This window comes from Meleagris gallopavo, chromosome 10 (assembly GCF_000146605.3).
Source record: "Meleagris gallopavo isolate NT-WF06-2002-E0010 breed Aviagen turkey brand Nicholas breeding stock chromosome 10, Turkey_5.1, whole genome shotgun sequence".
In the NCBI taxonomy this organism is placed as follows: Eukaryota; Metazoa; Chordata; class Aves; order Galliformes; family Phasianidae; genus Meleagris; species Meleagris gallopavo.
Genome location: NC_015020.2, coordinates 15,691,175 through 15,701,737, shown reverse-complemented (window position 1 = coordinate 15,701,737; position 10,563 = coordinate 15,691,175). Strand labels below are relative to the sequence as shown.

Below are 10,563 nucleotides of genomic sequence, written 5' to 3'. Positions count from 1 at the left end.
AAAAAAACTATCTACAGGATATGTAAGAAACAACTATTTTTTTTCTCCACTGTTAGTTAGGAGTGTTTTCCTGCTCTTATTCTCTTTGTGAGCTACTCTATAAAGTCTCAGTTTTTTTCTTGTGTATAGTGTTTAAAATAATTATCCTGTATGAATACTTTAATGTGCAGCTGTGTCTTCAGAATGAAATGAAGGGGTATCAGCAAAGAAAACAAGCTACTTATAATATACTGTGGAGGAAAAATATACTTCCATCTTCTGGAAACCTTGTATCTGCAGAAAACCTTCTTGGCTTCCATCCAATATAGACGTGTTGGAAAATACTGATGAAAAGTGTCTTTATCATTGTAAATAAAACACAAATGCAGCACGCTTTCCTAAATTCAAATTTTCCAGGAAGGACATAAGGTTAGTTTTCTTTTCAGGCTTTGTTACTTGATTCAGTTAAACTGTTCTTGGTATGCAAAATTACTTCCTGATGAAATCCCTGTAATAATCACTGGCAAATGGATGAAGACTCTTTCTCTGATAAGATGCTTTCTTCATAGAAGCTTACTGAAGACACCAGTCTAGTATGATTAAAAACTACCTTCCTATCAGGAAAATATTATCAACATAATTGCTAGATAGCAAAAAGTTCTCCTGTCTTGCACTGCGCAAGGTATTCTCTCAGCTTTATCTTGAAACGTTCTCTGGTGCTCCATTCTGTACTCTAATCCAAACTTTCCAGGTGAAGGGTTAATGGAGTGTGCCTTTAATACACAGGTGCATCTTAACATAGTGTAACAAACTATATCTTCATGGGATATTCTCCCTTTTAACATGTTAAAGAAATAATAGGGCTTCTGCCATGCTGTGACACGAGTAGACTCGAACAGTTAACCAACACAGTGAATGATAAACCTCAGGAAGCTTCCAACCAGACTAATAAAATGTCTGACACAGGCTGGTAAATATATTCGTTATCAATCTATGTAACTAAATGGTCATTTCTGAGTGGGCAGTGTGAAGATAGATTACTTTTAGACAACTACTGATGATGAGACTATCTTTATTTAAATAACTATTAGTTCAATTTCCACAGTATGACTTCCAGAAAGGGTTGGATAATCCAAGCAGCACTAAGGATCAAACTAAGAAAGATACAGAATACAATAATGAGGACTTAAGAAAAGTCAACTAGTAGCATCTTTCTATGTAATTCAAGATCTAAGTTGGCATTTTCATGAAAATACACACAAAATAAGATGCCAGAATTGAATAAAAATTTTAAAAAGAATCATTTCTTGAGCGTCTGTGAGTAAGCTCATTAACATTTAAGTTTATGGTCTAACAGCAACTCGAGAGCTAGTTAGTTTTTCAGCACGCATGCACATACAATAAAGAAAAGGCAAGAATAGAACTCGTGTTAGAAATAGTCTGTGGGCTGAATCAAGAATTTGTCACTAACTGGTTATAAGATGCTACAGCTGGTTCAGAGAGGAATTGCACTCAGTGATGTTTTGATTAGTTTTCCTTTAACAAGGAAATACTACCATAATTGGAGACACGGTGGAAAAGTTGCTTAAAAGCTTGCTGCAATGTTCAATACCCCTGAGATCTTACAGGTGACAAAACCTTTCAAACACCCAAAATTAGAGCTGACAGCAGCCTTCCAACCAAAAACCATGACAAAGAGGTATTGATTTAGTTTCTCTGCACACTACTAGACCCTCGCACTAAAATTACTTTACTAAACCACCTGTATTTCTCTCCTTCCCAACAGAGTATAAATTACTGAGCAGTAGTTTTTGCTACTACTGTGTTGTCATTAAAACTAGCCACACTGAAGTTGTCAAGTGTTTGTTTCACTCGGGAACTCCTGAGAGTGAGATTAATTGCTCTTATTTGTGCTGAACTCAAAGAAGAGCATTCGTTTGATTTTTGAAGAGCAACTAATTGGGTCTAATGGGGTTATGAGGTTTATTCCTGGACTTTTAGTGAATCTCTATGTGTTGATTTTAATCTACTGTCATGGTTTCATTTTCATTATTAGTACTGCATGTCATAACATCATGTAGTGCACTGGGAAAAGAGTGCTCTACGTTCAGTTCAGCTTAAGTCCAGCTCCATGGACTGTTAATATTTTTGGGGTACCTGGTTCTGTGGAAAAAAAAAAAAAAAAGCTACATTTCCCAGAAGACTTCCACTGTTGCATTTCTGTTTTCTATTCAGAGGGAAAGATCAAACTGCTCACAGGTTGCAAGATGTCCCCTCTTACTGCTTGTCTCTGTGGCGCATGCTCCCCAGCCATCTCACCTTCAGCATTTGATTAAGGCCTTTGGTTTTGGCCACTCTCTCACTTTGATTTATTAGCTTCAATTCCTATTATATTATATGGTGTTATAATATCAGAGTGCAAGATATCTAGTAAATTAGTTTCTCTCCTCGGATCATTGCTGCTGTTTTGTTTTTAGGCTCATTTTCCTACCACTTCCCTTTGTCCTTTTTCCCCCTCTCCCAGGGTGTGGGTCTGTTGGTCCCCATGCTCCGCTCGTCACGGAACTGGGCTGAACTAGCCCATAAACCGTTGTCATCTACCTTGAAATTCTGAATGAACTAGGCCAAGGATATATATTTTTAAATCGGTACATCAGCTTAAGAACCAACATATGAATTTATTTTGATAAATCAATAATTGATGGCTCTGAACCTTTCCATTTCAGCTTTAGTGGGTGAACAGTCTTGTTTTTCCTCAATTTTGCACAGGAGATGTAATAGAATATTTTTCTAGCACTGGTTTTGCTTCACAGGAAATATTGGAGTCACAATAGAATACCTTTATCTTTTGCCTCTAAATGTGCAAGAGGACCTTTTTTCTCAGGTTCCACATGCCTTGCTCTTAAGGAGTGACTCGCTATGGCCTAATAAGCAATGGAAATCTTCCAGACTGGGGAAGAGTGGATGAAAAAAGTGGATCAAAGGCCCAGATGGGCCTCTGTGACTGAAATCTTCTGGAATGAAGGACCAGAGGAGATGTCTGTTCAGTGCAAGCAACGAGTGATTCTCAGGGAGCTCCCCCTTACTCTGGCTCCATTGGTACCAGCCACAACTTCCTTGGAGTATGGTAAGGCATTTCTTTTCATTGCCTCTGGTGAAGTGTAACAGAAGTCCACATTACGTATGGAGAGCCAAAGGTAAGGGGATCCCCAAATAGGTACCCCATACATGAGCAGGGATATGTCCCAAGTGTGTGGAGGGCTCTGTTTTTCCCAGAAGTAGCATGGTGAGGAGGTTCACGTGAGAAGCCCCAGGAGAAATGGAGTTTGAGTCCCTGTTAAAAAGGGTGCTTGAGAGGTTCAAGACCCCCAAGAGAAACTGAAGCACCTGGTTTATTGGTAATTATGTTGCATTGTGGTTGCTGGTGTTGCGACTTTTGTATGTGATCATGAGTATGGGAGTATTACTATAATGGCAACAAGCCTTTTAACTTTTTCTCTCTGTCGTGTGTATTTGCTGGAGCTGCAGATTGTGTCTTCAGAATATTGAGACTAGAGACTTTGATAGAGAATTTAAGTTTGCTGAACTGTGGTGTGATTTCTTAAAACCTGGTGTGAACTCCAGAATTTGGAAGTCCCTGAGAGACCTCACCTTGGAAAGTCCCTGTTTGAAAGCCGTAGCAAATGCAATCTTGCTTATACAAGAGGCTGGAAAACTGAAAATGGCTTTAGGAAATAAAATAACTTTGCATATTCCCTTTACAGCTACTGCAGTACTGAATGAGTTGAAAACGGAAGTTGCTGGTTATCTCCAAGCAGGATCATGAAGTACCAAGTGGTCCTGGTGGAACATGAGGGTATACAAGTGCTTGGGGATGGTAGCAGTTTAGTGTGAGATGGCTGAAGAAGGCCAGGTATGCTGCAACAGCCAAAGATGAAGTAACGGAGGCTGGGGCTCCAGTAGTACCACCTCAGCAGAGAAAACAGAGCTCAGTCTTGTTAAGAGCACTGGTCCTAGCAAAGAGTGTCAATATTTGGACAGACTTAAAATTTGTGTCTGGGGTTGTGCATGGTGCTATCTGGAAAGAACAGAGTTTATTAACCTCTCAGGGAGCACCTGTAAAACAATAGAGCTGCTAGAAAAGTTGCAGTTACCAAAAGAAATAGCTATAATATGCTGCAAAGCTTGCCAATCAAATGACAGTAATATAATTTTGGGCAAAAACTGTGCAGATACAGCTACAAGGAGGAGTTTTCTTCCAACTAATACCCCTAAGATCTGAAGAATTGATTAATGATCCTCTGAAGTACCAGATAGAAGATAGGAGGGGAGGGGGGGGAAGAGGATTGGGGTAGCTTCTAATAGCAACCAGAATAGGGATATCATAAGATGGAGGTTCACATTTTGTAGCTGGAATTTTTCAAAACGTAGAAAAAATCATTGGACTGGCATAAGATTTACATAGTCCATATAGGGCGCACTCTAGTGGAAAGATGGAAAAAAATGAATTAAACTTGGCAAAACAAATCAGTAAAATCTGTTAAGAAACAGACTTGAAATGGCCTGAGGCATCTTACTATATGTTAGGTAAAACCACATGCTAAAGAGAAAATTAATCTTCGTGAAGTTGAGTGTGGAAGACCACTTCAGGTATTGGTGGGTGGTATTGATGTAAACCAATTAGGCAAATCAAACTAAGAGAATGTACTCTCCTTAGGGTAAGTCCTATCTCCTATTCACAGGTTCATGGCACAGGTGGCACCAACACCTCTGGAAGTCACAGTACATCTGTTCCAAATTGATGAGTGGGTGTATCTACAGACTCGAGCTCTGAACCTCTACAGCAGAAGTGGAAAGGACCATATCAAATACTACTGATAACATAAACTGCTATCAAGACATCAGGAGTAGAATCTTGAATGCATTACACAAGAATAAAAAGCACCCAGCCCACAGTGGCAAGTAGAACCAACTGCACTGCTGAAACTGAAATTTTCACATAAATGAATGTAGCTTGTAGACAAGGAAGTGAAAAATCATATTATGAAATTAAATGTAATTATTGAGGTATGGTTACCATTAGAGTACATAGTGATTTTTTTTTTTTTTTTTTGCTTTATATTAACTGCATTAATTGTTTGCTTATATGTTTGGAAAAAACCTCTCTTGTAGTACTTAAGGGATATATATTCTGCTTGTCTAAAATGATAACAATTTTATTAATACTTATGCTTATTGATAGCCTGGGATCAAAATAAGCACATGAAATTGATGGAAAAGGCATTAGATGTGCTCAGAGTTGTCAAAATGTGGCAAGTCCATACCTGTGATGGGGGTCATCACTATTGAAACAGTCGGGATACAGTATTTGTTATCAAACCTGTAGGTACTTTGTAGACAAATATACAGAATCACAAACAGATTGTATGAATGATACCACTTGTCTGGACATAGGGACTAGTCAATTAGAGAAAGCTCCAGTAGGAAGATGGCTGCACTGTAAATGGACAGTACAAATGACAGATGAGCTTGGGGGGGGAGGGGAGGTGGAAAGAGGGATAAATATTGGGTGTCAGCTGAATGGAAAGGATGGCACTTGCTGTTGGGAGACCGAGCTTGGAGGATACCTCTTCCATGGTGGATCAGAACCTGTACCCTTGAAATAGTAATGCCAAAGGTTAACAGATAAGTTAGCTAGGATAATACAGGCCCAAGTACCCTCAAAAGTCAAGAGAGAATTGCTCATTCCACCAATGGAAAGAACTGGTAGATTTCACTCATTCATCAGGTGGTTAACTCTCTTTTTAGGAGTTGTAGAATTGGAAAAGGCTATAGTGAACATCTCAGCAGATATAAAACGCCTTGAAAGTAAACCTTTAGATGCTATTATTGCCCTTGAAGAAGTCCAAAGCTTAGCCAGAGTGGCTAAGGGAATGCAAAATAGAGTGGCTTTAGGTATGTTGTTTACTGCACAAGGGGGGATTGACACAGTAGTGAGTACTAGTGGTTGTGTTCATGTAGATCAGAGTGGTGGAATAGAAACAAATGCCAAACTGAAGTAATGCATAAAGTAAGCCAAGATGATGTAAGCTGAAACCAAAATGACTTCCTGGCTTCCCAAATTCAAATGGTTAAAGACATTATCTGTGGAATAGTGTGTAATTGCTATATGTATCGTTGTTTGTTGCATGATTGAATGTTGGAGATGTATCTAAATTTGAAAGGTCAAGAATGGGGAGGATTAGGACAGTAATCCTCGAAAAGAAGATGGCAATAGGGATTACTGCATTAGTTTAAGAACAAAAATATTAGGTTAGTAAAAGGAGTCTGTAAGTGATAGCTCTGAAACATTCAGTTTTAGCTTCAGTCTCATCCCCAGTGCAAAACTGAGGAGAAACATAATAGAATACTTTCATCTTCTATTTCAATGACTGTGGCTCATGAGAAGTATTGGAGTTGCAATAGAATGGATTTTTCTCAGATTCTTGGATTCCACATATGCTGTCTTTAAGAAATGGCTCACTATGGCCTAATAAGCAATGGGAATCTTCCAGACTGGGGGAAAGTGGAGGGAAATGGGTCAAAGGCTTCAGTGAATTAATGTATCTTAATAATAATAATAATAATGTAATGCTATGCAATGTGCTACTCCTATGTATGTCTTAACTGTATAAACGTAGAACCTGAAATCTGAGAGGATGTGCTTGCTTCTCTTGTTGCCCAGTGCGCATCACGAGGAATAAAGAAATGACACTTTCTAACACCACACTGGAAATAGAGCTGTTTTCCCCAGATTTTAGTTGACTGTGTTTTGATCAATCATTTGGACGCTTTTTCTGGAATAATTTCTTTGTCTATGTTATGTGTTCTGTAGTCCATTTTCATTTTTTATGTCAGTAAAACCTGTAGATAATAGAGAATATTTGCATGCTGATTAAGGACTGCAAGCATTCATTGTCATGCAAGCACCAACGACTTGAAATTTTAAGATTTGGGAAACTGACAAAACTAGACAGGTATAATTCTGGAAACAATTATCCAATTATCCACCCCAGATGAGGGAGTGCTACAGATTTAATCAAAAAACCTATGGAATGCATTACTGTCAATTAAATCACATCCCATGCAAGTTATTAAAGCATTTTCCTTTGTGTAGATGATAAGCGTTCCAGTATGCACAGAAGAAATGAAGTAGAACACAAAAGGGCAATAGGAAATTAAGAAGGGGCTGATGTTTTTGTAGCACAAAATTGTATTATTCAAAAATCAAGGAAATTGGACACAAAGGATGGAATGAGGAGGGGGGAAAAAAAAGCTGAAGAAGAGGTTCATTTGTGTACAGAGCAGTTAGGACAGAGAAATTACAGTGGTTGTTAACCTATTATTCAGTGACAAATTAAAATTGAACTAATTACTGTAGAAACCTCACTGATACCTGGCCTATAAAGACACATACCTTGGTTAGAAAGCACTTCAAATAAGCAGCAAAGAACTCTTCTTTACACCATTTTATTCAGAATTTAAAAAATGGGTTATCTCAGTTGCCTTCATTTGCCTCTTCTGATCTTCTCTGTATAGTTTTCTCACTGGGCTAAAATACTTTTTACAGACATAGCAGCAGAACTCATTTTCATAGTCTAGAAGTACTTTCCTTATTTATTGCCTGCTTAGTGTCATTTACTGCATTGCTTTGAAAAAACAAAAAGTGGAAAAAAGATAAAATTGAATTAAGTAGGTTCCATTTGCGTAGTCTTAAAAAGCAGTTTTGCCTTCATTACAGACAGCTGCCCAGAGATTATGGAGATTCATTCTCTAGGGATATTCAAAACCCACGCTGATGCCTGCCTGTGCGACCTGCTGTAGGGAACCTGCTTTGGCAGGGAGGTCAGACACAATAATCCCCAGAGGTCCCTTGCAACACCTACGATTCTGTGATTTTATCTGAGGTCCTCAGTTCCGGGAAAGAAACTAAACTTGCAATGGAGTCTTAGTATATGTTTCCAGTAAGCAGCCGAGTCCAATGAAAAATATTTCATTAGTTCTACAATGAGATTTTCCTTTCCTTCTAATATGTTCCCAAAGTAACTGCAAAGGTAACCTACGTAACCATACTGTCTGCTTCCAGGTCAATGAATGATGTGCATACACATACATGAGCATCACACTGACGTAATATTGTAGAAAACAGAAGCAATCCTCAAATGAAAGCCAAGACCGGGAAACTCAAGCGCTTACGTTTATAAGCTTACCTTTTAACTATAGTTACTCCTGTGTCTTACAAAATTTAAAATCAGTACTCACTGTTGATGGCAACTTCCTTGTTTTGACTTCAAACTCTGAAAGATTAGTTTGGCACTTTCTCTTCCGTTTGCATTTCATTTTTGTTGCCCAAAGCTATTTTAAGTCTTTCGGTACCCTACATAGACAAGTGCTAATAGAAAAATCTCTCTTACAAATGGAGTTGAAAACAATCTGTCTAATTTTAGTTACGAACTCCAAAATACAGCTATGCGACCAAAGAAGGGAAATGAAAATAGCTTTCCTATTTGTTATGAGCAGACCCATCAGTTAAATTCCAGCTTTAGGGTCAGTTTAGTTAGACAGGGTATTGAACACGAGTGTCTAAGTGCTACAATATCGCAAGTAAGCTCTTTCTCCTTTTATATAGCCCCCAAACCATCAGATGCAAGCCAAAACAAACTGAGGATGTGACAGTAGTTTATTACTTAGATGCACTCAGATTCCAAGCCTAACCAACAACAGTCAGATTTACAAAATACATTTCTAATGCTTTAAGCACAACAAGGTCAGGTATACAACACTGCACTGTGTGTACCAGAACAGCATTTTGTCTATGGCGCAGGTCAAGATTCAGCACATCACGCCTCCTGTCATCGGCATCATTATTTCTGTAGCAACGATGCGGCGACCTTACAACCACCTCTTGCTGGAAGTATAATAGACAACACCTGTAAAGGTAATCTTCAGCTTCCCTGTCACGTTCAGATCGCACAGAGGAAAACAACTGGCACAAACAAGAAGCAAAGCGGTACTCTGTTTTCTCCCTTACTGACTTCAGGTCAGCTACCTCAATGGCCAGATTAGCTCAGCACTTTCAGTTGGCTTTTGACCACTAATGAGCAGGCTGGTGTGTAAAAATCACATTGCTTATATGTTCAATATCACAAATAAATGAACCTCGGTATAGCCACGCTCTTCCTCTCTATACTTTTTTTTTTCATTCAGTCCAAGCGTGGCTCCATTTTTCTAAGACCGCTGCCTTACAACATGTCCTCCCATCTAAAATACTTGATCAAAAATATCACCCACAGCATCTAAGGACTGCTGTGGTATTGCAAGCAAGCAGTAGCAGAATATTTTGCATAATTACTTCTTCAAATCATTTCCAGTACCAAAATAATTGCTCATTTCATTGCAGCAGAGTTTTTCTGGGTGCAGCATTGTAATGAGTATCATACTGCAGCAAATATCTAAGATACAATCAGTAGTTTAGGACAGCAGAAGTCAATTTCCTTGAACTGCCTTCTTCCTGCCAGCCACGTTCCAGGATGATACGCAGCGCTTCTAACAAAAGCAGTCTCCAGTTAAGTAACACTTAGGTCAAGTTTCATGAGTACTTACAGTTTATCAGAAATTGTTGCACAACGCTGATGAAATTCCTGAAGAGCTTGACTCAGTTCCCATCTTCTAAGAACATCTGTATCACTTTAAAGTTTCAAATTTATGTTAGCTCAATCACTGTTTAATCAATCATTCCAGGCAAAATTAAATTCAAAAAAAGAACTATTTTCTTGCTTGAGCTAATTACTATAAATGACCAATTATTTTATCGTGTACATTAAAAAAAAAAAAAAACCTCATAACTTGGCTCACTTGTTTATTTTTAATTGTACTTAAATGCATATGGATTGTAAAAAGGATGCTTTTAAAAACAGTAAGTAGGGACACAAAATCATGCCATACAAATGCATTTGCTGCTTCTTACTAGGTAGAATTGGCCTCTCACTGCAGCTCAAATAAAAATTGGTATGAACCTTTCTCCTTTTTCTTAAATGAAGTAGTGACTAAATAACAACAAATTGCTCAGAAAGATGTGAGCACGTTGTGGAAGGCCTAAGGAGCCCATTCTGTTTTGTTCACTACAGCTTTTGGTGGTTTTAAATCACCCAGTAATTTGTAAGCACAAAACAGTTCGAGAGGAAACCTCTGCCAACTTCTTTGAGGCTCTAGGTGGGATTCTGTCGCCCAGGAGCAGACTTCTCAAAGCACTTCTCGAGCAGACTTCTTGAACAGACTTCTTCTCCTGGAGAACGTTGCAATATACCACGTACTCTCATCAGGATCTCCCTTCTTTTCCCATCTGACACTGTTGATGGCTGTGAAAATATATCCGTAAGAATGTACAATAAAAACATTCACAGTCCTACAATTATAAAAAATTAAAATGAGTGTAGTCCAACTTTCTGGGTTTTAAATTAAGAATGAAACTGCTCTGTAAAGTGAACTTCTTCACTGAAGTCTGTACTGTACCTGTGTCCCTTAACAAGAGATAACTAAAATCTC

At 38.4% G+C, this 10,563-nt stretch overlaps 1 long non-coding RNA gene across 3 annotated transcripts in view; it reads left to right on the top strand.

Moving 5' to 3' along the window:
* LOC109369276 overlaps nt 1-7,497 on the top strand; it is a 9,989-nt gene extending 2,492 nt beyond the window's left edge. The window contains exons 2-5 of one of the 3 annotated variants that reach the window (XR_002118151.2): nt 280-408; nt 2,864-3,176; nt 3,744-3,892; nt 4,722-7,497. This is a non-coding gene — a long non-coding RNA (uncharacterized LOC109369276). The remainder of the gene's footprint in view (nt 1-279; nt 409-2,863; nt 3,177-3,743; nt 3,893-4,721) is intronic. The other 2 variants (XR_002118149.2, XR_002118150.2) reach the window with 2 other exon arrangements.
* The last annotated feature ends 3,066 nt before the right edge of the window (nt 7,498-10,563 follow it).